Source organism: Parasteatoda tepidariorum, chromosome 6 (genome assembly GCF_982258835.1).
Source record: "Parasteatoda tepidariorum strain Cologne lab strain chromosome 6, Ptep-v5.0, whole genome shotgun sequence".
In the NCBI taxonomy this organism is placed as follows: domain Eukaryota; kingdom Metazoa; phylum Arthropoda; class Arachnida; order Araneae; family Theridiidae; genus Parasteatoda; species Parasteatoda tepidariorum.
In genome coordinates, this window is record NC_141760.1 from 5,519,910 (window position 1) to 5,547,438 (window position 27,529).

Genomic DNA, 27,529 nt, shown 5'->3' on the forward strand with positions numbered 1-27,529 from the left:
TATTTTTACTATATTTTTAGGAATTCTTGCTTTTACTATATTTTTAGGAACTCTTGCTTTCACTACATTTTTAGGAACTCTATTACATTTTAAAATTTTATGCTTTTTCAGTGTTTTATAGAATAAAAGAAGTATGTATAACGATGTTCGTAATTAACATTGATGTTTTAAATTCCATAAGAAAACGTGATTATGAAATAACAAAAACTAATTAGAAAAATTTCTCAAAAATAATACTCAGTTGTTACTTTACATCTGTCTAGTACCCTCTATCTTTTTTTTTTGGATTCTCAATGGAGCTTGAATTGTTACAAACCAGCAAATGATATTTTTTTATTTATTTTTGTATCAATTTTGCCCTGCACAGTCAAACCTTGATCCCTTAGAAGTTAATATAATATTTGGGAAAAATAACAAAACGAGTGATGTGCGATTAAATGATTATGTCAGGTGTTCCATGATGCTGATTCTTTATTTATCCCAAAAGGACATGCGTCAATCACGTCGTTCTGATGAAAGATCTTGGTTTAATTAATTTATTAGATTCCATGAATTCACTGAAGGTTGACTTATCAAATTAACTATATTTGATAAGTCAAACGTCTAAAAAGATTTGATAAGTCAAAGATCATAGAGAGGAGAGTATGACTATATCATACACTCCTCTTTATGATATCATACACTCCACTTATATTTAAGTGTGTGTGTAAAATAAATCTTAAGACCATTTACAGCCGATTCCTATAAGGGCTGTGACTGCATTAATATCTAAATCTGTCACCACGTAATTTGGAACACAATTCAGGACAAGACACTTTTGGATCTTGGGACTTCTGGATCAAGGATCAAAATAAACTCGCATTAGTAAAGGTAAATTCATCAGTGTAGGAATTGATGTGCTAATTTGATCGTCTCTTTGGGAGGAAAGTGCTCTGTTCAATGCATAACAGTTTAATAAATTCTGTTCACCATTCCTTTCAAGGCAAAGTATCAAGTGCTCAGTTTATATCAATTTGGTTAATAAATTCTCTGGATCAATGAGGAAGATCGAAGAGAAAGTACCGCAAAAAAACATTTTGTTGTAAAGAAAAAAGACTATTTGATTCCTTTTCGTAGCTATATCTGGGAAACAAATAGTTTTAAATAAAATTTCACATGGAGTTTTTTACCAATTTACAAAAAAAATAAATAATAATAATAAATTCACAGTAGACTGATTGTAAACACACGGTTCCCAGTAGAACACCAAAGTCAAGCATAGCTGGCTACAGTTAGTAAGTGAGTGACCACTTTGATCAGCCAGTGTAGGAATCGAGAATGCGTGGTATCGGTTCTTGTTAAACTGTTCTACCGTAAATTACTCGACTTCGCGCGCAGGTCGTCGTGCTACCAAAGCAGGGGAGCCATCCCCTCTTCAAAGGTTCACAATTGCGATGGCATGTCTTCGAATCATTCTCAGGTATGTTCAACTAACCGTCGCCAATAGCCCATTGTGCAGATCTAGTGCGACGTGAATAAAGTACCCACCTACTTACCTTAACAAAATATGATTTTTTTTCTTTTTTAATCACGCATTTAATTTTATTCAAACAATCTTAGATGTTTGACAAAAAAATATATATATACGAAATTAAATTCTGATATTCAGAACAGTTTTTCGCAATTAAATATAATTTTTCCTCTTGGTCTTTGCCGAATGGCAACAGAAAATAAAGTTTTCGCCGAAAGAAATAAACTTTAGGAGATAATTTCTCAGAATTTCTTCGAAATAATAAAGCCAATTCTAAAAGGTAGATTCTGCTATTGAACGGAAAAAGAAGTAAATAGAAATATCTAAAATATTTTTGAGTTTCTGTGATGGCTTCAGTCCAAAAGATTGAACAGATGTGTTCGAAGTAGATGAAATTCGCTTATTCAAAGAATTGGACGACAGCCACTGAAAGTGTGATTTTTATTAAACTATTCTTAGAAACGGAGATGGGACAAAGTTATTGAATCGGTTGTTGGTTCAGATAAAGAGAGCTGATTTTTAGTTTGTCTCGTACATATCGTTTAAATTGAATTTTTATTTTCGTGTTCGAAAATCCTTTCGCTTATTTCTCTGAAATATATATTATTTGGATTGTATTTCAAACTGTTTCTTATGATCCCAATGAAGTTTTAAATTTAGTGAGATATTAAAAGTTCGTATAAGATCAAAATTACATAAATAAATAATTAATTAAGTTTGTCAGAGGTTTTTGATTATTCTAGACTATGAAACACTACACAATCAACCTACTAACATTAATCTAAATTACATAAATAAATAATAAAATATAATTTAATAAAACAATCGGTTCGAGTTGTTCTTGGCCACCGAAACCTGCACATTCGATAAAATACTTTTAACCTAAATGAAATAAATAATTAATTAAATAAGACAATGGCTCTTTATTGTTTTCAGCTGTTTAATATTGCACAATCGACCTACTAATATGAATCTAAATTACACAAATAAATAATTAATAAAATATACCAGTGGTTCTCAATTGTTTTTTTTTTATGGAAGGAATCCCAATCGATCTACTTTTAGTGAAACTCCAAATTGATTTTGAGTAATTGTCTTAATGATTGTCGAATGATTTTGACTAATTGTCTTAAAACTAGTTTGTATAAAAAAGCTTTCCAATTTAAAATTTTTGTTCGAGATTTAGTAAAATACGCAAAAAATCAATCAAATTTTTAGATCATGCATTCATCCTAATTTTCTACCTCTCTCCTGACCGACCATACTTTCTAGATGGAAGCTATGGAATTCGTTGTATTTGATTTCGTATCTAAAATTATCACATACACAAATTAATTAGCATAATTAGCGTTAGGCCTCTAAACTATTAAAATCGAGTTTTAGTGCGTGAAAATACGATGTTTAGTTCAAAGGCTATTCAGAGTGTTTCTTTTTTGGCTCACGGTGAAACATGTGCAATAAACACCACTCTTTTTTTTTTTTTTTTTTTTTTTGCAATTGCTGTAAAATAATAACTTTAAAATAATTTTCAGGAATAGTATAAATCTTACAGTATACGTAAATTTCCCAAGGTAATGTTGAACTAAAGAAATAAAATTGATTCATTGGTGTAAAGTAACATCCATAATACCTTTATACGGTTTTTTTAGATCATGCATTTTAGGTGTTAAAGAATATCACAAAATATTGCATATTAGTTGAGTGCATAGACGAAACTATATTTTAATAATGTAGACAAATTCAGAACACATAATTATTTCTGAGTTTCAAAGTGTGACTGCATCAACATTAATCTACAAGTGGATTTGTATTAACTGGAGACAGACCCGTCATGATATGTCCACAAATACCCAAAAATAAAATAATATGTCCACAAGCAGTGCTCCCTAACCTTTTGACAGCGGATCGGCCATTATTTAATAATAATATCGTGGCCTGCTGAAGGAGGGACATTAATTGTTTATAATTATGATTGTTTTGATTTAATAATTTTAATTTAATCGTATTTAAACATGCTTCAAAATAAAATACTATTACGTGCGTGGTATTGGTGCGGCTTCAGGTGACTCTCAGTGAAAGACTTCCCGTTAAACTCTCGGACAAACCCGAAAAAAATAAACCGCAGTAAATAAAATGGAAATAATTCTTTGCGTGGGCCGGTACCACTCGAACCATGAACCGGTCCGCAGCCAGGGGATTGGAGACCACTGCCCTAAAGGATGGATGAAAATTGGGTATTTTAAAGGGACAGAAGGACACTATGCGTTATGCTATATCCTCGCAATTCTGGATTTGCCATCGAATTGGATGCATCCAATTTGGCTTATACCAGTTATGTAATGATGGGTTAATACACTTATTTTTATTAACTTTAATACGCTAAGCAATGTTAAGAAATTATTAAAATTTGAGAAAACAGAAGAAGATAATGTAACTATTAACTCAGTTATGCCCTGTCACGAAAAATAGTTTATGTAAATACCCATCCACTACTATAGGAGATTTCCATAGTTTCGAAAAATGTTTATTTCCTGTGGTAGCAGAGTTATGAATAAATATTTTATCAAATTTGAATTATAAAACTTTAGCCCACCACTACATATAAGTAATTTAAACAGTTATACAAATGGTCTGATAGACAATTGTTCGTGATTCATTTGAAAAATAAAATTCTATTTGCGTTTGAGAGTGAAAATACTTCCGACCATCGTAAATTTTGGATGGTATGCATACATGAAAACTACCTACATAAAAATTGGCAGTGGGAATTTTTTTTTCCTCACCTCACTTTTTAGATTTTTGATTTGAATATAAATTCCAAGCGTATATGTGTATGTTACGGTTAAAGCAATAAATCCTGTAATTATTAATACTAACCGGAAAATATTAATAATAACATCTTCCTTTGGCCAGAGTGAGTAGCATCGCAAATTATTCTTTTTAACTTGTTATTATTAATAAAAACCAATGAAGTTTAGTCAATGGTTCAATGGTCAGTGGATTGAACGATTCATATAGCATTGAGACATGGGTGTGCCTCTTTGTATACGCATTACGATTAAAATGATAAATCCGGTAATTTTTAATACTAAACAGTCAAAATTAATAATAGACGGTTCTTTTGGTCAAAGTGAGAAATAAAAAGCAGAGATTTCTGATCTCCGTATCGTGATGCGCGTCAGAATAATCGCCAATCTTCCGGGCAGTGGCCCGCAAGTAAAAACTTTTTTTTAAAAATCATAGAAAGGGGCCGATTTGAAGGGTATAACTCGTAGTCGTCCCCGGGCAAACATCTACATGTTTTTTTTTTTTTTAATTTTTCCAGTTTAAAATAAATTTAGTGCCTTGGCGATTGTAGTTGGCCTGGCTGATCATGTTACGGAAATATCCCACATAAAGGGACGAAAAATAAACATTGATCAAATTTCATTGGTTATTATTAATAATAACCGGTTAATGTTATACATTCGCTTAAACTATTCGCGTTAACCGGCTTATTTGGCTATTATTAATATTGGCTGGTGAGTATTAATAATTAGCCAACTATTCACATTGGCCGTAACATATATACATTCAACCATAAACTTGTTTGCTGTTAATATATCATGATAGACAAAATTATCTTGCTTCTGCAAAGAAAAAAAATCAATAATGAGATATTTTTTTAACACTTCTTTTATGTTTTGAAAAGAAAGGACAAAAGAACCGTCCTTTCAGAAATACACTAAGCATAGATAATAAGAATTTTTACTTTAATAATTATTGATTCAAAAATGACATATATAAATGCTATTATGAAATTTTTACTTTGTTATTATTACTGAATAAAAAGATACAAAATTCTTTACAGTTCAAAATTTTCACTAATTTATAAAATAATAATATTTATATCGTACAGAAAAATAATCAGGAAGAATTTTTCAATCATAAAGTGGAAACCAAAGTTATTCTTCGGTTTTTATCGGTATTATCAATGTGTAATAAATTAAATTTCAGATAACTTTGACCACAATTTTCCTCTTAAAAATTAAAGACTTACGTGAAAGAGCTTCGATTTGAATTCTCATTACAAATTTTTTGTAACTCCATTAACAAAAAAAAAAAAACAAAAAAAAAGACAAAAATATACATATAACTATTAAAAAAAATAAAAAAATGAAAAGTTTTCTCATTATCTTTGCTTCTTCCATTTATCCTTATTATTTTATTATTTTTATTATAAAACAGAACTAAAGGAAAGGCGAGTCACTCATTTGTAACATATCACTAAAATGGGGTTGGGTTTTTGACCTTGTATCTCTTAATTGTAGCATGTTTTCTGGATTTATTTCAGTTAAAAACTCTCCTATTTAGAGTAAACAATTAATATGTTACTTTCCTATCATTAAGAATTTTTTTTTGAAGATTTCACAAGATGACATATAGTATATAGCCTAATAAATAAGTACAAGAAGAAAATGAAGAAAATTAATAAAAACAATAAGTTTTATTTACTGAGCATAAGCTGCAAGTACTCATATAATGAGTTCAAAATGTAGAGAAAACATGGAAAAAATTACAGAACAGTGAAGAAAGGGAAAAAGAATAATAATAATAATAAAAATCCGGGGAAAAAAATTCGAAAAAAAGGAAAACAAATTTAAAGATTTTGATTCGCTAAAAGGATATCGCCCCTCTGACGGTGGGAAGTTTTTGGGACTATCTTAATGCGTACTTTATCTACGAATTATTGCCCTTAACTTCTGAAAATAATCTTTTATCTGGTCTTATCTGGTTCATCTTGACTTTTTATGGCTCTTTGTGAGAGACCGACTTCTACATCTTAAACTTGATAAGAAACATAAGTTTTAAGCTCATCAGTTAATATAGAAAGACTCACATGAGAAATTCTATATTACATATATATATATATATATATATATATATTTATATATATATATATATACAGTGAATTCGCGATAACTCGAATCTGATAGGACTGACGAAAAACTTCGACATATCGGAAGTTCGACTTACCGTTAGTTTCGGTTTTGGACTTTCAAAATATTGTCGGATTATTTAATTAATGCTTATTAATTACAAATCTTCTAAATGCTTACAATATTTAAGATCATTTTTCTGACAAGCCATTTACAATAAGACTGTTTGAAGCACTTTCTGATATCCTGGTCCATCGGCTGTAACTTTGCTGTTGTGTTTGGCGGGAGAAATTGCAAGTTTACTGCTTTCAAATTAGGTAGATCACTATGCGCTGTGCATTTATCCATAAAGAGTATCACTTTTCTTTTATTAGCGAAGAATTTCCGATCCAGTTTTCTTACATAGTCTTGAAATAAAACTGATGTCATCCTAGGTTTCTTGACTGTCCTCTAACTAGGACAGTCAAACGTTCCTTGCTCATTTTACCCCCTGAACAGTTTTCATCCTTAAACATCATAGTCTTATTTGGAAGACATTTAAAAAATAAACCCATTTCATCAATATTGAAAACATCATTTTAACTGTATCCTTGAAGTAAATTTGGTAACGTTTCATTTAACCACTGTTCACATACTTCAAGAGGGACAGCTTTAGCTTCTCCATGAAGAGTGCGAAAGACATTGTGTGTGTGTTGCAAAGGAAGGGGCAAGATATCAGCTCCTAGGTTTTTTTTTCTTGCTTTAAAAGATCCAAACAAATCGAGTTAAAGGAAGTAAAATTCGAGTAATCGAGAATAATTAACATGAAATTGAAGATAAAAGGGTCGGGACCTCATAAAAAATCGAGTTATAGTAATATTCGAGTTATAGCGAATTGACTGTATATATATATATATATATATATATATATATATATATATATGTAATTATATATATATAAGTTCAAAATGTAGAGAAAACAAGGGAAAAATAATAAATAAAATAAAAATAACAAAAAACCGGAAAAAAGGACAATATATATATATATACCTTTATTAGCTGCAATTAAGAAAAATTTTAGTATTAAATATTTAAGAAAAATAAAAATCAACCAGAATTAAAAGCAATAATAACGAAAAGAGGCTTCAGCTCACGGGATTATATTCGAAAAAATAGGGTTTTGCAACACTGTAGCATAAACAAATAATTTAACCATAAAATGAACCCATCATCCTCTATTTCCACTTCTACTTAAATATTTTGTAAACTGTCAAGCTTGTTACGAAAATATTTTAAATTATTTAAATATTTTATTTATTTTAAGTTGTCGTACATATTAAAGTGGATATACATATGAATTCGCTTTATGTATTACATTTGTGTTTCATTCTGTCCTTTCTTGAACTTGTATTTTCTATTTTTTGCTTGATTTGTTTTATTTTGCGTTTTTCTTTTGCTTAATTTTTTTTATTTTGCTTTTCTTATCTTAATTTGTTCTATTTTCATTTTCATTTTTTTTTTGGTTTTCCTCACACTATTGTATTGATATATTTTGCTTTGACTATATTAATACAATATTAGAAAGCACTCTTTTTTGAGGATATAATCGTGTGAGCTGATGACTAGATTATATTTTTCCTTATTTTGTTTCCCCAAATTTTTATATTTTTAAATAAAATTTATAAAAAATTTTAAATTTTTGAGTATATTTTTAAAATATAAAAAGAAAAGCGAAGAAAATTAAGAACATTAATAAGTTTTACTTACAGCGCATAAATTTCAAGTAAATAGTACTCATAAAATAAGTCTCTTTTTAATAATCTTTATTTTTCTCTCTTGCTTTCTCTATGTTTTTAAATTATATATATATATATATATATATAACATTAACATTATAATAATATTAAAATTGAATATTCCTTAAAGAATAGACAATTATTTTTAATGTCGATCTCTGATATCTCAAAAAGAATATTATTACGATTCTATATTCACTTGAGATGTTTCTCCGAAAGGTTTTTGTGTTGTTGTTTCCTTAAAGCTTTTTATTGTGTTTCGTCTTAACGACCACCGTAGCTGTTGTTAGGCTTCTTTTAAGTTTTCGATTAAGAAAACATTGAAGCATAAGTATGAATCAGCTAATAAACATCAGGTGTATATGAAACGATCACGATTTCCCTCTAATCAATTCCTGAATATAAAAAAATTGTGGAATATATTTATTTATCAGACAATAGTAATAATATATATTTTTATTTTAATATTTAAGAAGAATTCTAAAGCCAGTTATTTGTTATGGATAACTGAATCATTTGAACAGCATAAATTTTATACTGTTCAAATGATAGACAAATTTTAAATGTTCAAATGCAGTATAAATTTTAGCAGAAAAATATCAAGTTTATGAGGAGAATTCATTTTTTAAACATTACTTTACGAACTCACTTATAAAAAGTTTTGAATGATTCGGCAAAATTAGGGCTTAGAATTCTTCATTTGAGCCCGCAGTCCAAACTTCAAAACCCATACCATAAAGGGTCCCGGAGATATTACAGACTCATGCACTAACTTTTCCAGACTTATTACGGACATATACGCAAAATTATAGATTATAAAATATTCTATATATATAGATTGCAAAATCTTCTATACATGTATATAAATTATAAAATCTTCTATATATATTGATTTTAAAATCTTCTATATATATAGATTATAAAATCTAATTAGTGATTTTATAATCTAGAGCATAAAATATTATTATAAATAAAAAAAAAACTAATTATCGAAAGATAATTCTTGACATTTTGCAACTTTTTTTTTCTCACAAAAATGCAGCAGAGTATCTTTTATTATTATAAATTATTAATTTGTTGTTTACAATTTAATATTATTTTCTTTTTATTAAGTTATATTAATGTTGCTGCTGTCATTTTGATGCTATAGAGTATATATTAGCATTAAAGCAATTTCTGTTGACGTTTTTTCTTTTTTGTCTACTCGAAATATATTGTCTGAGTTATTACAAACCAATCTATTTCCTTATATTATGATAAATTCCAGATTCATTTTTAAGAGATATTTGACACTTTGGTTGTTTCATTTTTATAACAAAAAGTTATCCGAGTGTATTACATTTTAAAGAGTATTTTTTCCGATCGAACTTTAACAAAAAAGAATTAGAACATTGTCAGAACAAGAAGAAATCGTACCAATTTTCTTATCGCCTGAAATCAGTTCCATGAAAATGAATGCGCATAATTACTACCGCAACCATAAATCAATGTGATCCGTCCATCTAACTCAATTCCAATGCAGTCAGACACTAATGATTTTTTAATTGTATTTTCTCAATTTCTTTCGAAGCTTTTCTTCTCAAGGAGATATTTTATCCGTAAAAATGGTGTCGCCTAGAATTTCACACACCTCTAATGAGAATCGAAACAGTTTTCGAGTGTTCTGGTAGAATAATTGAATGATCATTTCTCGTCTCCAGTAATTGCTTTCGATCTCACTCTTCTTATATAGCTAAATTAGAATTCATCGAAAAGAACTAAACAGCGATTAGTTATAGTCTAATTGTTTTTATATATATATGGTAAAAGGTGTCGGTTTTAAATTATTTTCTTTAGAAACAAATAAAATGAATGGTTTAGAGAAGTATTAAATCCTTTAAACCAACACATTTCGTAAAAGCCAAACAATTTTTTTATTAATTGAAATAAATGGTAAAAAATAATGTTTCCCATATGTGCTTCTGATCTCTAAATCAGTGCTCTCCAGCCTTCCTTTTGCGTCGAAGACCGGTCAACTTTTAATAATTTTACCTTGGTCCACTGACGAAAGGAGAAGGGACGTTAGTTGTTTATATTTTAGATTGTTTCGACTTCATAATTTCATTTAAACATGCTTCCTGAATGAAACATAATTACATGCGTGGTATTGGCAGATAACATCTCTGAGCTCCTGGTTAAACTCTCGTCTATGGAAAGTCGTACAAACCCGAGAAAAATACACCAGAGTGAATAAGATAGCATTTTTTTTAAAGCCAGAAAACAACAGAAGACCTTGTCGAGAGGCCGAGATCGCCGGGTTGGTAGGGTGTTAGACCCATGTCCAAGTGGTCATGAAATTGATTCCCACTGCCCGAAAACTCCCCGTGTAGTCAACGGTGACAATGGTGACTGGTATACGTTAAATCTCTCGGGTCACAGAGTATGACATGTTCCCAGAACAAATCAATACCTCTGGGAGTACTGAAATGGAGATTGATCGTTCTCTAGTTCAGATCAAAATTACTATCTGTGGATGAATGAATGGATGTATGGGTCCGCCTTATGCCGTAATCCCCCTGCAGAAGGAATGGAATCCCCGCTTCGGTAGCCCGACGACCTACTCGCGAAGTCGAGCACATTACGGTAGAACAGTTTAACGAGGACCAATACCGCACACCCTCGGTGCCTACGCTGACTGATCCAAGTGGTCACAAGCCCGCACACTGACAGCAGCCAGTGATGCTCGACTTCAGTGATCTACTGGGAACCGTTTCTTAACGATCAGTCCACTGTGGGACAACTACTCATAGAAACCTCAGTTTAATTAACAAAAAAAAAAATTATAAATTTCCAAAAATGTATTTCTGAGTGCGCCCCTAAAAAGAACCCTTGGAAAATTTAAATTATCAGTCTCAATTTTTCTCAATCGAATAAATTTTGAGTTAGATTAGTTTTTATAAATTTAAAAATGCCTGTGATTGGAAAGTTTTGGTCGAATCGTTATTTTTCAATATTCAGAAATACAACAAAAAAAATTAATTCAGAAATTGATAAAATAAAATTTTAAAAAAGTGATATTATTATAAAAAAGCGGAAAATCGTGAATCCAAACAAGAATTCCACTTCTTTAATTTGAAGTTTTATTTTAGTTAAAGACGAAATATGAGCCTAAAAATAAAAAAAGGGTAGAAATTTATTCCATTCTTATTCAATTTTCGAATTAAACTACTCATTCGTAACTACCACCTTATGTTAGCATTATTCATCTGTAGTGAAAATTTTTTATAGTAAAAAATATTAATTAAAAATTAAGTAAGTAGAAATGTGCACTATTATAAATCACTTTTGATTTAGTTTTGCTATCTTTTGTTCACAATTTCTTGTATTTTCAAGCGCACGCTCTATCACTGGTTCAATGTCTTTATTTACAAAATAAATATTTGCAAAATTTAAGGTAAAGTTAGATAGAACAATAAAATATACAGTGAAAAAAACATAAAATTTGATTTAAAATGTTTTGATTCATTAAAGAATTGCTTATATTTTTCGAACTTTTGCAGTAAAATGAAATAGAACATTTTGTAAGTCAACAAAAACAATGAAATGCGCATTGTTTAAAAATATTTTGTTACAGTTTCTTTTTGGGTCTGATGCAGGTTTTGCTTAAAAATATTGGGAAGAATTAAGACATTTAAGCAAAATATACCCTCCCCCACATAAAAAAAAAGCTCTGCTTGTATAATATTGTAGATTTACATACAGAACTTATGTTTGTTTTAAAGCACCCAACAAATTATTTTCCCCAAATATGTACTTTCGTAATTTTTTTCTTTTTGAAAACAATTTTCTCTATAAAACTTAACTGGCGTCTTGGATTGGATAATTTATCTTATCAGTTACCAAATCGTTAATGAATAACAGTTAAGCACTTGTTGTAAAATAGGAAGTTATAAATTATAAAATTTTCAATATACTAGTATCACAGAGCCGCTAAATTTAGGCAGAAATTCAGTGACGAACTAAATATTTTATCAAGGGAGTGCTTTTGTTTGAGTTTTTAACTGAAATATACTATAAAAGAATATACAGTCACAGGAAAATCAATCCCACGTTCAACCATAACATTGGCATCGTGGTTTCATTTGAAGTAATTGAAAAAAGAGTCAATTACCCCATTATGGTTCCCTATTTCGGTGAAGCACATTCTAACATTTTTAAGAATGTTTTAACAAGCAAACGTTTTTATAAAAAATAAAAACTAGAATCTGATCTACAAAACCAATTTTAAAGGCAATTAAAAAATTAATGAAATTTAGTAATTTAACATTCGCACTAATTTATAAAGTGTTAAGAGAACCCAGTACTAGTTTATTAAGTTCATACGTACAAACAAAATCAGCCTAGTTATTTAAGTAACAAAAATTTATGTCTTACACGTTAAAAAATTATGGATTTAAACAATATTATTATTCAACATTATTTAACATTTCTAAGAATGTGGGTACATTGACGCACATGCATTCACATAAAAGGTACAAACAGGTGTATTTTAAAATCATTTTTTTTAAAAAATAAAAATAAATTTACTGCATGTTAATTTTTATAAACCACCCACTTTTATGCAATAACTAGATTCAGCTGAGTTATTTTTATAAGCAAAAGTAACCCATCCAAATATTTCGATGCGAACCGTCAATTATTTTAAGACAATTGCTGTTAAATCTATGGTATGTTTTCTGATCTAGTTATATTTATTTCTTACAGCTCATTTATAAAGTTTTTTTGATGACATTTTTCAGTATTGTGGTTGTTCTCTGAGGATGTTGCTCAAAGGTTAAATAAAAGCTTGTAAGCTTTTTACAAGCTTTTTTGTGTTACAGTTGAAGAACTAGTTTTCATAAAAATAACAATTATTTAAATTATCAAAGAAGCTATTTCAGTTTCTAACTCGACCAATTGGCAAAGCGAGATAGTGCTGGAGTGTCAATACTCAAAAAGTTAAAACGGCCCTCCACTCCGCATCAGATTCATCTGCAGTGGATTCCTTCCCACGTCGATCTTGAAGGAAACGAGATTGCGGACATTTTGGCTAACGTTGGTGCTTGCGAGGCCTCTGTGCCGTCGGCACCCCCTCACCTTTTTTGGAAATCTTCTCAAAAATAAAACACAAAAACAAGACCACTCGGAATGTCCCCCCAAAGCACCGCATGGTATCAGTGTTCTCGACTGGAGGCTCCCTGGCCCAAGGTTTTAATAGACAGGAACAAACTATTTCTGCCCGCTTTCGCAGTGGTCACCTTAAATCAATGAAATTTTCGGAAGGATCCAATAACTTTGAAATTTGTACCAACTGTTCTTCAGACCAGGATTCGCCTCACTACATCCTCGCGTGCCTGGGGCTCACCAAACAGGATTTAGCAGATTTTTTGAGGGTGTATAACGTCATGGACCTAGTCTAGCACTGCTGGCCAATGGGGGCGCGCAACCACTTCTAACTAAAAATATATTCTGACAATCCTATCAGTTCAGAAGATTTTCTGTGACATCGAAACTAATGAAGTTGCAGAAAAAACTTTGGTTGTTGATATAATTCTAATCTAAGTTCCTCTCTCTTTTATACCGTAACGCGTAGCCTAATTTCAAAACTAAAGTTGCTTATTTTTTCCCGAAACGGATTCAGCGCAATCCTTTTGGAAATTCTACTGAACTAAAAAAAATTCCTAGAGATCAACTAAAAAAAAATTCCAAAAAGTCAACTTAAAAAATACCACAAATGTCGTCTGCTTTTTTAATTGATCTCGTTGTGCTGCTTTTATTATTGCTTATTTTAGCCTGATTTTTTATGACTCTCACCGTACCCTTTTCCTGATGTTTAACACAATTTTTTTTCTTTTAGTAATAAAATTTAATTACCGAGTCGTTCCATAATCTTCTTACTCGCAAAGTACAAAAAAGTTTCCTTTATTAATTCAATCACGAAGTATCACAACTACCCTGTAGGCAACAAAAATAATTCCTACAAGTGAAGCATTTTTTCCCCCTCATTCTAGATAAAAAGAGACACACACACCGAAGTCTAATGGTGTAGTCGAAGCATTTAATGATTCATAGAGCTTCATCAAAAACTACTTTTCACGATCAATTGATCCCGAGAGAGATTTTGAATGATTGAAGAACACGGTGTAATTTCTGGATGAAAAGGAAGGGAAAAAAAACTGGTAATTTCCGCATTGATCGTGGAATCGAAACAAAAACTAGACGGTTATCAAAAGTAATAAAAGATTCTTAGAAATTTCGGGTTCTGGCTGACCGGATGTTTAATATACAAGTTCTGAAGTGAATCTTCTTTCATAGATCTGTTATCAATCGCTTGAACTTATATTTCTTTCTCCTTCTCTGTTCAGTTTTTTTTTAAGTAGTGGTCTTTCTTCTATTTATATGGCTAATTTGTATAAAACCTATATATATATATATATATATATATATATATATATATATATATATATATATATATATATATATATATATATATATATATATATATATATATATATATATATATATATATATATATATATATATATATATATAATACATAAATAAATACAAGAAAACACGAAGAAAGTTAAGAAAAACAATGAGTTTCATTTATTGCGCTTAAGCTGCAAGTAAACAGAACTCATTAGATAAGTTCAAAATGAAGAATAAAACAAAGAAAAATTATAGACATATAAAAAAAGAAAGCACTCTGTTTTGCGGATATAATCGTGTGAGCTAAAGAAAAGATTATATCTTTTTTTTTTCAATTCTTTTAATAAAATTTAATTTTTTTTCTTTTCCTTTTTTTTTATATATTTATATATATAAACTATTATTTGTTATTTTTTACTTATTATCCCCCCCCCTTTCTTTTTATATGTCTATAATTTTTTTTGTTTTATTCTTCATTTTGAACTTATATATATATATATATATATATATATATATATATATATATATATATATATATATATATATATATATATATATATATATATATATATATATATATATATATATATATATATATATATATATATATATATATATATATATATATATATATATATATATATATATATATATATATATATATATATATATATATATATATATATATATATATATATATACCTTTGTATAAACCTTATTTTTTAAATTTCTGTTATCTGTATTAACCTTTTGTTTACGGGGCTTAACATGATGAATCTATCGACTCTGGTCCACTTATTGTACTAGCTGTAAGCAACTGATTTTAACATGCATACTTTTATCAACTTCCGTTCTGTTAAGCCTTTTCTAGTTCGTCTTTATGTTATTTCTCTGATTCTTATATTCTGATTTATAAACTTTCTTTTATTTTGAAAATTAGAGTATTTATTATAAATTAATGATTCTTACTTTATATTGTATCGTAATACATTTAGTGACACTTATGTGTATCTTTATTTTACTATAATAATACGTTTTAGTGCTACTGAATGTAAAAAAATGCTAAGGGCTACTTAGCAATGTAATAGAACATTTTTGGTGTAGTGGATCTCCACTATGGTGTAAAATAGTTGCCACCACTTTTGGTGTTAGGATACACGGAATTTTTTACGGGGTACAAAATATACATTAAAGACATTAACTATTTTTTTAACTAGAGTTTTTCTTCCTTCGCTTAAATATTACTGATGTTTAAATATCACTTATCCTTAATGTGCATACATTTTTATTTACATTAAAGGCTTATATTTCATAACATCTTATGTATACAAATTGAACTTAATATGGCACATTTTCGTTGTCCAAATGACGCAAGATGTTGTAACTTATTTTCTTCGTAAGTATTACAGAAGTTCAATTTAATTTAATACCTTTTATTTAAAAATAAATCTACACAACACCCTTAAAACAATAGCATTGGAAAAACCTTTTCGACCAAATGCATTACAATGATTTTGTAAAGAATAATTTATTCTATTTTATGATTGCTTATTTCTACAAAGTTCTGTGAAATATATTTAAGGAAGAAGAATATTTTCATTCCATTTGCAATTTGTAGAATCTTTATAGCTTGAGAATATATCGATTAACAGTTCCCCTAGATGAGAATTAGTTTGGAATCCGTAATATCATCTCAGTGTTGTTAGTACATTCTACAAAGGGAGTGTTCTAAACCCTCAGATATTGATTCTGACGATTTCCTGTGTTGGATATTGCAACTGTTTAGTGCAGTCGTAAAAGAGAGATACAATAAGGTGGTTTTATGGTTGTTTGGAACACACCAGACGACGATAAGCTAATGAACTTCGCTACAAAGATGCTGACTTACTTTCGTTTATTTATTTCTTCAAATGAGACAAACCTTTGCAAAACAGGAAAAATAATCCTCCTGGTTATATTCAATAATAGTTTTTGTTATTATTTATGCTTGCTATCGCTGTGAATGTAATTATATATAGTTATTATTAAGAATATATTTATTAAGTAAATTCTAAATAACAATAATAACTATATAAACTTGAACTAATATTATTCTTTCAATGTCCGTCCGGATATTAACTTTCGTCATTCTGGCATCAGATGGGTGACTTTGTTGACCACTCTCTTTGAATACTTTGGACCAAGATATCGATGTTTCTCCCACAGTAAGAAGGAGAAAAAGTATAAAGAGAAGGCAAGAACATCCATGGCTTAATTGGGATTTAAACCCGGGACCTTTCTGACTTGAGATCAGCTTCTTTACCACAATACACTCAATCGGCTGATAACTAAAATAATAATTAGTATGGCGCTGAGCCCATGTCCGAATGTTTGTGGGTTCGAACCCCGCCGGCCGAAAACTCCCCGTGTAGTAAATGGTGACTGATACACGTTAAATATGTCGAGTCGCAAAGTCTTCCATGTTTCCATAACAAATCAAGATCTCTGGGGGTACTGGATTGGAGATCGATCGTTCTCTGATTCAGGTCAAAATTACGATCTGTGGATGAATGAATGGATGTATGAATGGGTCCGCCCTATAAACAGATGTGACAGAAGTGGAATTCTTGGCCGCATATATGGCGCCACTGGAAAACAAGAACAATTGCACCCCTCTGCCTAAACAGGCATACGTCAACAACAGCATACTACTCTACTGCTAATTAAGTTTAATATACTTTTGTTTATGTTATATAGCATGTATATATTTATGTTATAGTTATGTTATTTGTGTCTAGTTATGCTATTTATGTCTAGTTATGCTATTTATGTTACGTTATGTTACAACATTGCTGTTATGGCATGCATATTTTGATGGTACAATGCAATTTTCACACTAAATCTAACTGTGAAATATTCGCATATTCCTAACCATATATGGCAACGTTACTTTTAAAAAGTAACGAGTAAAAGTACAAGTATTTTTAAAAAAAGTAACGAGTGAAAAGTAAAAAGTTCTTATTTTAAAAAGTAACGAGTAAAAAGTACAAGTAAAAGTACAAGTACTAAACAAAAAAAGTAACGATTTAAAAGTGCATTTCTAGGAAATCGAAAATTCAAAGTAACCTAAAATTTTATTGAATAATATTCTTATGTTCTTTAATGTTTTTGCAAAATTGTTGTTATTTATTTAATTATTTTTAATTTTGAAAGTTATGGATATTAATTTATTTTTTAATTCGGAAGAATATTATTATATAATTTTATAATATAATCGTATAATATAATTTTAAAATCAAATATAATTTTTTCAAACTTTTTATGGATTTGCACGAAAAAGAATTTTATCTATTGATTTTTATTTTTAGTTTCTTATTTTTATTTATTTAAATTACCATTGATTTAAAATTGTTTTACTCTTTAGAAACGCGTTTTAAAAAGCACAGTCATAAACAAAGCAAACACGGGGTTTCAGATAACTTTGTGATCTTTGAGCTAGTAAAAAATAATTGAATGTGCAGTATAAGTTGAAACAGAGGATATTTAAACAGGAAATTAGCTGTGAATGCATATATATTGCACATTAATTTTATAAATTAAAAAAACATAAGCATTTTTTTTAATGTAATTTTTTTTTTTTTTTTTTTTTTTTTTTAGAAAGCTTACCGAGTTTTAGAAAAAAGTAACGATTTCATTCGATATTTCCGTTACAAATACTTGTACTTTTTCCCTGAAAAAGTAACGAAAGTACAAATAAAAGTACTAAATTTAAAAAGTAGTGAAGTACAAGTAAAAGTACGTACTTTTTACTTGTACCGGCGGTACAAGTAGCGAAAGTAAAAGTACTGCCATATATGTTCCTAACCGTACAATCAGGACCACATTTTCCAGATTGTGGCTACCCCACCAATTCCGTCGAAAATAGGTTTACTTAAGGAAAGATCTTTTTTTTATATCGGATTTCATATCTTCCAATATCGTTTACACTAATTAAAATGTTTTGGGTTAGGACTTCAAACCAAAATCTATTAAATTCTGAAAATCTGTTCACAAAATCAAAAGTTATTGAGGGTTTTCAATTTTTTTCCCTTCATATTTTACAATTAAATTGCTCTGGTTGTTTATTGGATGTTACAATATTTTACTTAATACAAACCATCCGTTATAGAAATGGATCAGTATATTTTGAAATATATGCCATTTTATTTATTACTATTTTTATTATGACTATTTTATCATGACTATTTTATTATGACAATTCTTTTTCAATTTCAGTTTTTAATTTGTACTCTCAACGCTATAGAATAAATTGTATAAGACTAATTAAGTAAACTTCATTTTCGTACTCGTCATTTTTAAAGATATATAAATAATTTATTCAGTCTTCTTAAAAATTTACGCTAGCATTAGCGGTTAGTTGTTAAGGATTCCAGAATTAAATAACACACTTACGCTTCGTCGAAACTTATTGAAACAGCACGAAAATTTTAAGTTGGTATTTAAATCACGTATTATATTTTCTAACCGAGTTATAAGTTTCTCTCTATGGAAATCACTTATGAGCGTAAAACCAGTTGTTACATTAGAGGGATATTTAAATGACTTTTTTTTTTCTTTTATTTGATAGCAAGGGAAATAATGTGATGAAAATTACAGAGTATTGAATTATGTAGATATTTAAATACACATTTGAAAATATTACAATGATTTTTATTTATTCTCTATTCATTTTCTATTCAACAATAATTAATTTTCTCTCAAGTAAAACTATATGATAGAAATAAATTGCACGTGCATACTAGCTTATCTGACTAACTTAATACATGTAATTGACTAGGTAATGTAGTTAAATAAATAAACGAAAGAAACTGCGAAGGTAAAATATTACTTGATTTAAAAATTTCATTAGCTTCTAAAATATGCAGATGGAAATAAGAGTCTGGATGATTCAAGAGCTTAAAAGTAAGCGACCATTCTTAAGACTTGTCAAGACGTGAAAGAGAAGAAACAAAAATGATTTGAATTATAAAACGTAAAGTTGCCAACGGAAGTTAGAAAATAAAGGTGAAAAACAAAAACTAGAAAAGCCTTGAGTGAAGCAAAAGTAAAAGTGAGAAAACAGAAAAAGAAAAAACTGGCCAAAAGGGGTGAATCAGAGTTAAATGCATTTCCACGCGCCGTGGAGAGATCGTGAGGAGCTAATGTCGTTATCAAGGGAATCAGCATTCATATGAATGAAACAAGATTCCAGGTCATCAAGATAAGCTGATGAGATTGCGGTAGCAAAAAATTTTGGCATTGTCGAAATTAAACGTATGCCCAAGATTCCAACTATGTGCAGCAATTGATGATCTAAAGTCTTCTTGATTTATTTATCGTGTTCATTAAGTAAAGAGTTTAAAATGCGTCTGGTGGTTCCGATATAGCAATGGTTAGATTGGCAAGGTATGTGATCAAACCCCCAGGGATTTTCCAAATTGAGAGGATCTTTAACAAACATAAATTTAATTTTATTAAAAGGCCTACAAATGCCTTTAAACCAAAACGAGGGATATTACCAATTTTATAACAAACGGGTGAAAAAAACTGTAAAGTTCATTGTAAGGATTAGAAGAAGAGGGGCGTTTGGGTCTAGCGAATTTACCCAGAATGAATCAACTATAGAAGGGTTAAATCCTCGGTTAGCATCAAGCGAACGAAGCAGCAACTTCACTCTTGGCTACTGCGGTTTTTCCAGTTTTTGCTTCTCACCTCTATTTTCCATTTTTCGTTGGCAACTTTACGTACTTATTACGTACTTTACGCAAATCACTTCTGTCACTTCTTATTCACATTTCTTGATCACGTAATCTTGAGAATAGCCGCCTATTTTTTGAACGCTTGAAACATGTTGACTTTTATTTCCAACTGCATATTTCTGAAGCTAATGAAGTTTTTATATCAAATAAGTAATACTGCTGTTTTTATAGTTAGAACGATCATATTCTCAAAACTCACTGATAACGTCTTACCTTCCTTACGAATCTGTATGCGTTATGTAAATATAATAATGCAGGGGCATAAATAAAGAGAATTTAGTCACTGGTTCGAAGTACCAGTAGATAAAAGATATTTTATATAGATATTTTCACTGGTCTATTGACATGCCCCTATTAGATTTTTAAGAAAGAAATGTTAATGAAAGGAATATAAATGAAAAATTACAACGCAGATAATGTGTAATATATTATTTTGAGGCAAAATCACAAAACAAAATACGAAACCAAATATCAAAAAAACCAAAATAGCATATCATCCATTACATTGATTGCGGGTTTGGAAGGGCACTGATCATTTACTTTATGGTAGTCCGAGTCAAATTTTAGTGTTCCCGGTTCAACCGTTACGCCAAGCCCTGATAATGCATAGCTGTGTAGATGGATATATGTTACCGAAATCAAGAAAATGTCGACTTTCATTGGTTAACAATCTCTTTAGTGAATGTCCAAAATATTTGTTATATCCGATTTGATATCAATTTATTCGTGGATATTATTATACTTATTCGATATTTTAACATCTGCTGAGGATGAATTAGAAGAAACATCAGCGTTCGGATTACTGGTCAAATACATACTGGTCAGTAGCACTTGAAGCATTAAGAAAACATTGATGTAAGGCAAACTGGGCAATGGGACTTAACTCGACCTAGTATACATTTCCGACATTTACCAAAGCGATCACCAGTCCGATGAGATTTATTTTTCGTCTTAAGAGACTAAATTATCAAGCAAGTGATTAGTCATAATCCCGAAATAGAACCTCGGCACTATGAAACCAATATTGGGGGTTGGTGAGAGCAGCGAGTAGGTTGTGGGATCACATGATCTAAATTATAATTCGTCATTTTTATGACAAAATATTACAAAAATGAATACTGAATTATGTGATTAGGTGAGAATTATTTGAATAGGTTTTTATTTTTAGCAAAAAAATGTGAAGATCAACTCTTTAAATTAGTAATTTTTCAACGTCGGTTGAATAAAATAAATATTGAGTTATTTATTTATTTAAAAAGTAAACTTTATTATTTTAAAACGCCTATCCTCAGTCGAAACAACATATTTCATTCTCTTTTAGGAAATGATATTAATACATTATTCTTTATTTCTTTCATCATTTATTACATGATATGTAATTAGCATGCTTCAAAGATTGTAATTAACAGCACAAAAATTTTATTTTTCATAAAACACTGAATATTGCCTAGAGAAATGCGTCCTAGATTTTTCTCTCTTAATTTAGTTTTGAATTGCTGCAAAAATAACTCCTTATTAGAAGAAAATTAAGTAAGGGTCATTATTTTCAAGCACATAATTATAAGGGTTTTACAAATTCTAATTATCATTTTCTAGATTATGGAATATTTAAAAAGAGAAAAAAAATCATTCCCAGATTAGGATTCAATAATTGCTATAAATAAATAGTTTAAATTTTATGTTATTTCAATTCGTATTTTTAAATTCTATTTTAATTAGCCATGATTAAAATTATACTTTTTTTAATTCAGAAAATAATAGTTAAAAGAAAGCTTATTTTTAAACCCCTTTTTTAACAGTTATTAGTGGAAATGGAATTTAAATAGGACAGTTGAACAGATTTTTGTAGTAATTATGAAAAAGCTTGATCTAACCTAATTCAGTTATGGGGATTTTGGATTTGAATCCAGTTTTGTTCTGAAATTTACAGATTTTTTTCTCAAAAGGATATTTTTAGTTTAGTTTGTTTTTTGTCTACACTAGGGTGCAGTGCAAGCTTTTTACTGCTTATACTTCCGGTTTACTGTTTTGGTGTATTTTGAAGGCTCACAACTTGATTATGTTTTGAGACCCGTCATTCGTAAGAATCGTTATTTGAAAAAACGATTCCTAATAAAACGCTTTTTACCTTGTCAACAATATACCAACTTCAAAATTTAAACCTAATTAATAATTATAAAATTAACTTAATCTCGTTGCTCGAACAATACGCTAACACTAACGTGTGATGGCGTACAGCTTGTAACAAGAACGAACTGTTAGAAACAAGTAAAACGAGGCCAAATCTGGATTGCCAAAAAAACGAGTTCTTTCTAAATCTAGCAACCATGTCGCCTTTTTTTTAACAATACATCTACAGATATCTAAAAAAAATTTTTACTTCAAACTCACCAGAATGACTCAAAAACATTAATATCTTATGAAATACCGAAGATTTGAGCTCAGAAATTACGTAACTTATTTCTTTTATTAAAAACAAAATTATCTGTTTGAAAATATCGCCCCGCAGAATAAGCTGTAGTAAGCAGCTGTAGTCTTTTAACCGGAAGTAGAGCTGGTCAAGAGCCAAGATGTTGTTGTTTACATTTATATTAAAAGCACCATCCATAGGTTTATATACTTATATAGACACTTATTGTCTGTTCCTTTGAAAAAAACAACACTCAAGACAATAACATATATGACCTTAATGTATAGGATTATAAATTAAAATGTAATATTGCCTTCTTCCTACCACTCCCTGCGTATCAGAGAAGCGGCGACACTAAGTATTCAGTTGAGGGAATTTTAAAACATCCTGGTTAGGAATATGTTATTAAATTACATACTGTTGCTGGTGAAAGAATTCGAATTCAGATTTTAAATCAAAGATGCGAGAATACATAAGATTGATTCAAATATCTCATGAAACAGAAAACAAATAAAAATTTGTTCCCCGGTGTAATTTATGTTTGTTTAAAATAACCAAAATAGAAAAAAAATAGTGTAGTTATTTCGTGAAATATTCTTTTATTATGTAAGTCATATTTCGGCCATCTTAACAAAATCAATCAGACTAATAGCTTTTTAAAAGAAATTTCGTTGCGAAATACAGAAAAAGTAAATATAGTGGCAATCAGTCATAGTTTTTGGAAAATAAAAGTTTGCTATCTAAGTACGAAAATAGTGAAATTAATTGCTCATTATAATTATAATGGGCAATTAGTAAAATAGTTTTTAAATGAAAATTGGCTGGCGAAATATGCAAAAAGCAAAATTTATATCAATAAGAGATCAAAAATTTCGACTCTTCTTTTTATTAAGCTTTTGCTACCATATTTCCCAATTAGTGGCTACTTCCCATATTTTAGGGATAAATAATCCAAGTTTGTCAATAAATGATGTTTGTTCGGGGAAAGTACGAAAGAAAACTGATTTCGTAAAAATATTGCATTTTCCACTTTAAATTACATTTTTTAAAATGAGGTAAAAATGAATTCCTTAAAACTCAAAATTTTTTCGACTATTAATAAATAAAATAATAAAAAATAATAAATATTTTTTAAATGTTATTTTTACATGGAATTATCTTTGAATAAATTAATTTTATAATTGTGTGCAAATACTCTTCAATTTGCTTACTCATTTTTCGGGATATGGCGAAATACGCCTAAAATAAAATAAACATTAAGAGGTTTAAACTTAAAACCGCTATCCTAATCAAGCTATTGAGACTATAATTCCCAGATTGTGGCTACCTTCAATATTTTGGATGTCAGAAATCCTAATCCAGAGGGCAAAAAAGGTGTATTTAATCAGAGAAAGTAAGCATTTGTGACTGATTTCGTAACTTAAAATAGTGTCGGCACTAATTAATTGGCATATTTGAGGTCACCCTCTCGAACCATTAAAATTGAGTCCTAAAATTTGAAGACCCGATTACATCAAAAATTATTCATGGTAGTCTGTTTAATTTTTTTTTTGCGAACTGTACATTCTACCATAATATCGAAGAGATAAATAAATAATAAGTATTTCTCATTAGAAAGTATTTGTTTATATCCCAAATACTTCATTTTAGAACGTAATTTAAGTAAATATATGCTTTTTAATGGGTTTAATAAACATTTCGAAAGACGTTAGAAATCCTTTCATTTTTAAAAATAACTCAAATATTATATTATACTCAATTTAAAGAAAGTTCAACTAGGAAGGAAAAAAAATAATAATGAACCAAGAATAGTAGCCTTGTTTTAAAACGGGTTATTTTAAGCAATTAATTGGGGTTTAGTTAAACCCGAAGAAAGAGCATTCTTCTTCTTTCTAGTACAGCAGAAAATATCATTAAAGAATTGGAATAACTTTTTTTAGAAATAAAATCTGAAGAAATTGGTTCACGTTTCTTTTAAAAGTATGTACTGTTTCCTCAAAATAGATTTAAAGATTTTTTTCATAAGTTTCGGGGATATTTTAACCTAATTGCTCTAAGTTATGAAGTTTATTTTCCACGGAAATATATCTTTTTATGCCGTTTTTTAAAGTTATAACCAAATTAAACTAATTACAATCAATGTACTGTGCGAAAAAGAAAAAAAGAAGCACCCTGAATAACTTTTGTTTAATAATCGGATCTCCACGTTAATGAGATCACTCAATCTTAATGGTTTGAAGACGAGACCTCTATTCTATTTAAGTAGTGCAGACGATATTTTAAGTTACGAAATCAGACGCAAAAATGTTCTTTTTCTGAATAAATATACCATTTTTTGGCAGATTATGTTTCCTATCCCCCAAAATATAGGAAGTAGCAGCAATCTGGTAAATATGGTATCAAATACTTTTGTCAGGAAAGTGATCGAAAGTTTGCCCCTTTTAATATTTTACTTTTTGCTAATTTCACCATATCCCGAGAACTTATAAAACGATTTTGTGTTTGCAATTTTAAAATTCGTTCATGCAAAGTGCCATAACAATTTTCAATAATTATTTATTATTTTTCATTAGTTTATTTAGCAATAGTCGAAAGAAATTTTAAATCGTTAGGTATACAAATTTTTGCATCCGTTTAAAGAATGTAATTTTATATGGCAAAATACATATTTCGAACGAAATCAATCTAATAATTCGCGAGAAATCAAATTTTCAAAAAGTCAGATATTTAATAAATTGGATTAATGAATCAGACAGCGAAACAAAGGTGATGTTAGAAGGAAAAGGACAACACCAATTAAAACTACAATTCCCTCAGCTATCCTACAACATTATTTTTACATAAAATGTGTGTTTTTAAAACAAAACATATAGTCCTTATCAAAAGTATGAACACACCCCTGTTTTTCTAGGAATTTCCATACAGAGGTTAGGTAACGAAACTAAACTTCTCATTTAGTTCTTATTACATCAAATTTAAAAAGATAATTTCGATTTACTCAATATATGAATAGTCACTAGTATAAACAATTTTATCAAACTTTTCTTTTTAAACACAAAAATACAGGTTTAGAGGTTTGAGGGACGGACAATAAATTACGAACGGAAAATAGTGTTTTTAAGCATTTTTGGTTTTGCCAAAACATGTAGCAAACAATTTGTAACTTGAAACAATTATTTTGATTTTCAAATGCAATAATTGCGCAAAATTTTATTTACTTATCGAAGAATAATTTTTGTTAAATTTTTATGTAAATGAATTTTATTAATTTATTAATTTTAATAAATTAATAATTTATTAATATAGTAATTTTAATAATTAATTTTGTTGTAAATTTTTATGGAGATATGGACAGTTTTATGAAAAAACTAGTTTTTTTGTCTGATAAATTTTTGCTATAACTTTAAAAATATCCAATAAAATTAAACAAAATTTTTGTTTTAAAATTTGAAAAATTTCGTTGATAACTGCGCAATATATAAATAATTCAAGTAGTTCTTTATACTGTGCTCACGCGGGAAAAATTTTACATCTTTTTTCTTAATTTTGTAGTGAATAGTATTTGACAACTAATGTAAAAAGTCCGATTTGAATATCTTAAAAATTTAAAAAGTTTCACGCAATTTTCTAAGTAGTTTTTGTACTTTTTAAAAAGCAACTCATAATGATAAGACCATTTCTACAAATATTATCTTTTATCATAAGACAAAATTGAATAACAAATGATAATACCTTACATTAAATACTCATACAATGAAATATGATTATAAAAGGAAAGAAAACAAGCGAAAGAAAAGATACTTTTATGGAAGATTATCCCAAACAAGGCCGATGACATTTTTAATAAATCTTGTTTAATAGTACAAAATCAAATTTGTGGAGAACCCCTTATCATCTTCGAGCAATCTTTTAAAAAGTAAGAAAACTACTTAGAACATTGCATGGAACTTTTTAAAATTTCAAGATATTTGAATTGAGCTTTTTTTTTTATTTGTTGCCAAGCACGATTCACTACAATAATAAGATAAAACAAATTCCAATTTTTCCAGCTCATTTGCAGTTTAAAAGAACCATTTTAATTACTTATATCTTGCGCAGTTTTCAACAATTGTTTCTCACATTTTAAAGCAATAATTTTGAATTTGATTTTAAATTGCTCTAACAAATTTGTTTAATTTTGCTGAATATTTTTAAAGTTATTCACGAAAAAACGCAAGAATTTTTTTTTATTCATTAAAATTTGAATATCTCCATATATATTTAAGCTAAGTTCACGAAATTTGCAATTATCGCACATAAAAACCAAAATAATTGTTGCAAGTTACAAATTTATTTCTAGATTTTTTGGCATGGGGTGTTCAAAAACACTATTTTCCGTTCGTAATTCATTTTCGGTCCCTCAAATCTCTAAAAGCTTTAAATTTCATTGATAAGTATAAGAAATCGCATAGCATAAATACTTATAAGTTTATAAAGTGATTCTGTAAGTATTCTTTAAGAAAGACTTAAAAATTTGCTCCTATAGAAGTGTTTTCATTATTTTGTCCATCCCCTTGTTTAAAAATAGTATTTTTTCCTCTAAGTAATTGATTCATTGATGATGCCTAAACTAACTCATGGAAAAGTTGTTATTAATAAGTAAACAGTGAAAAATTAAGGTTCCTATATTTCAGAAAAAAGTGCATAGT

The 27,529-nt window shown here is 28.9% G+C and overlaps 1 protein-coding gene across 1 annotated transcript in view; it reads right to left on the bottom strand.

Annotated features, from left to right (window-relative positions):
• Nucleotides 1–27,529, bottom strand: part of LOC107438313 (5-hydroxytryptamine receptor 1) — a 112,210-nt gene that overhangs the window by 1,516 nt on the left and 83,165 nt on the right. The window lies entirely within an intron of this gene.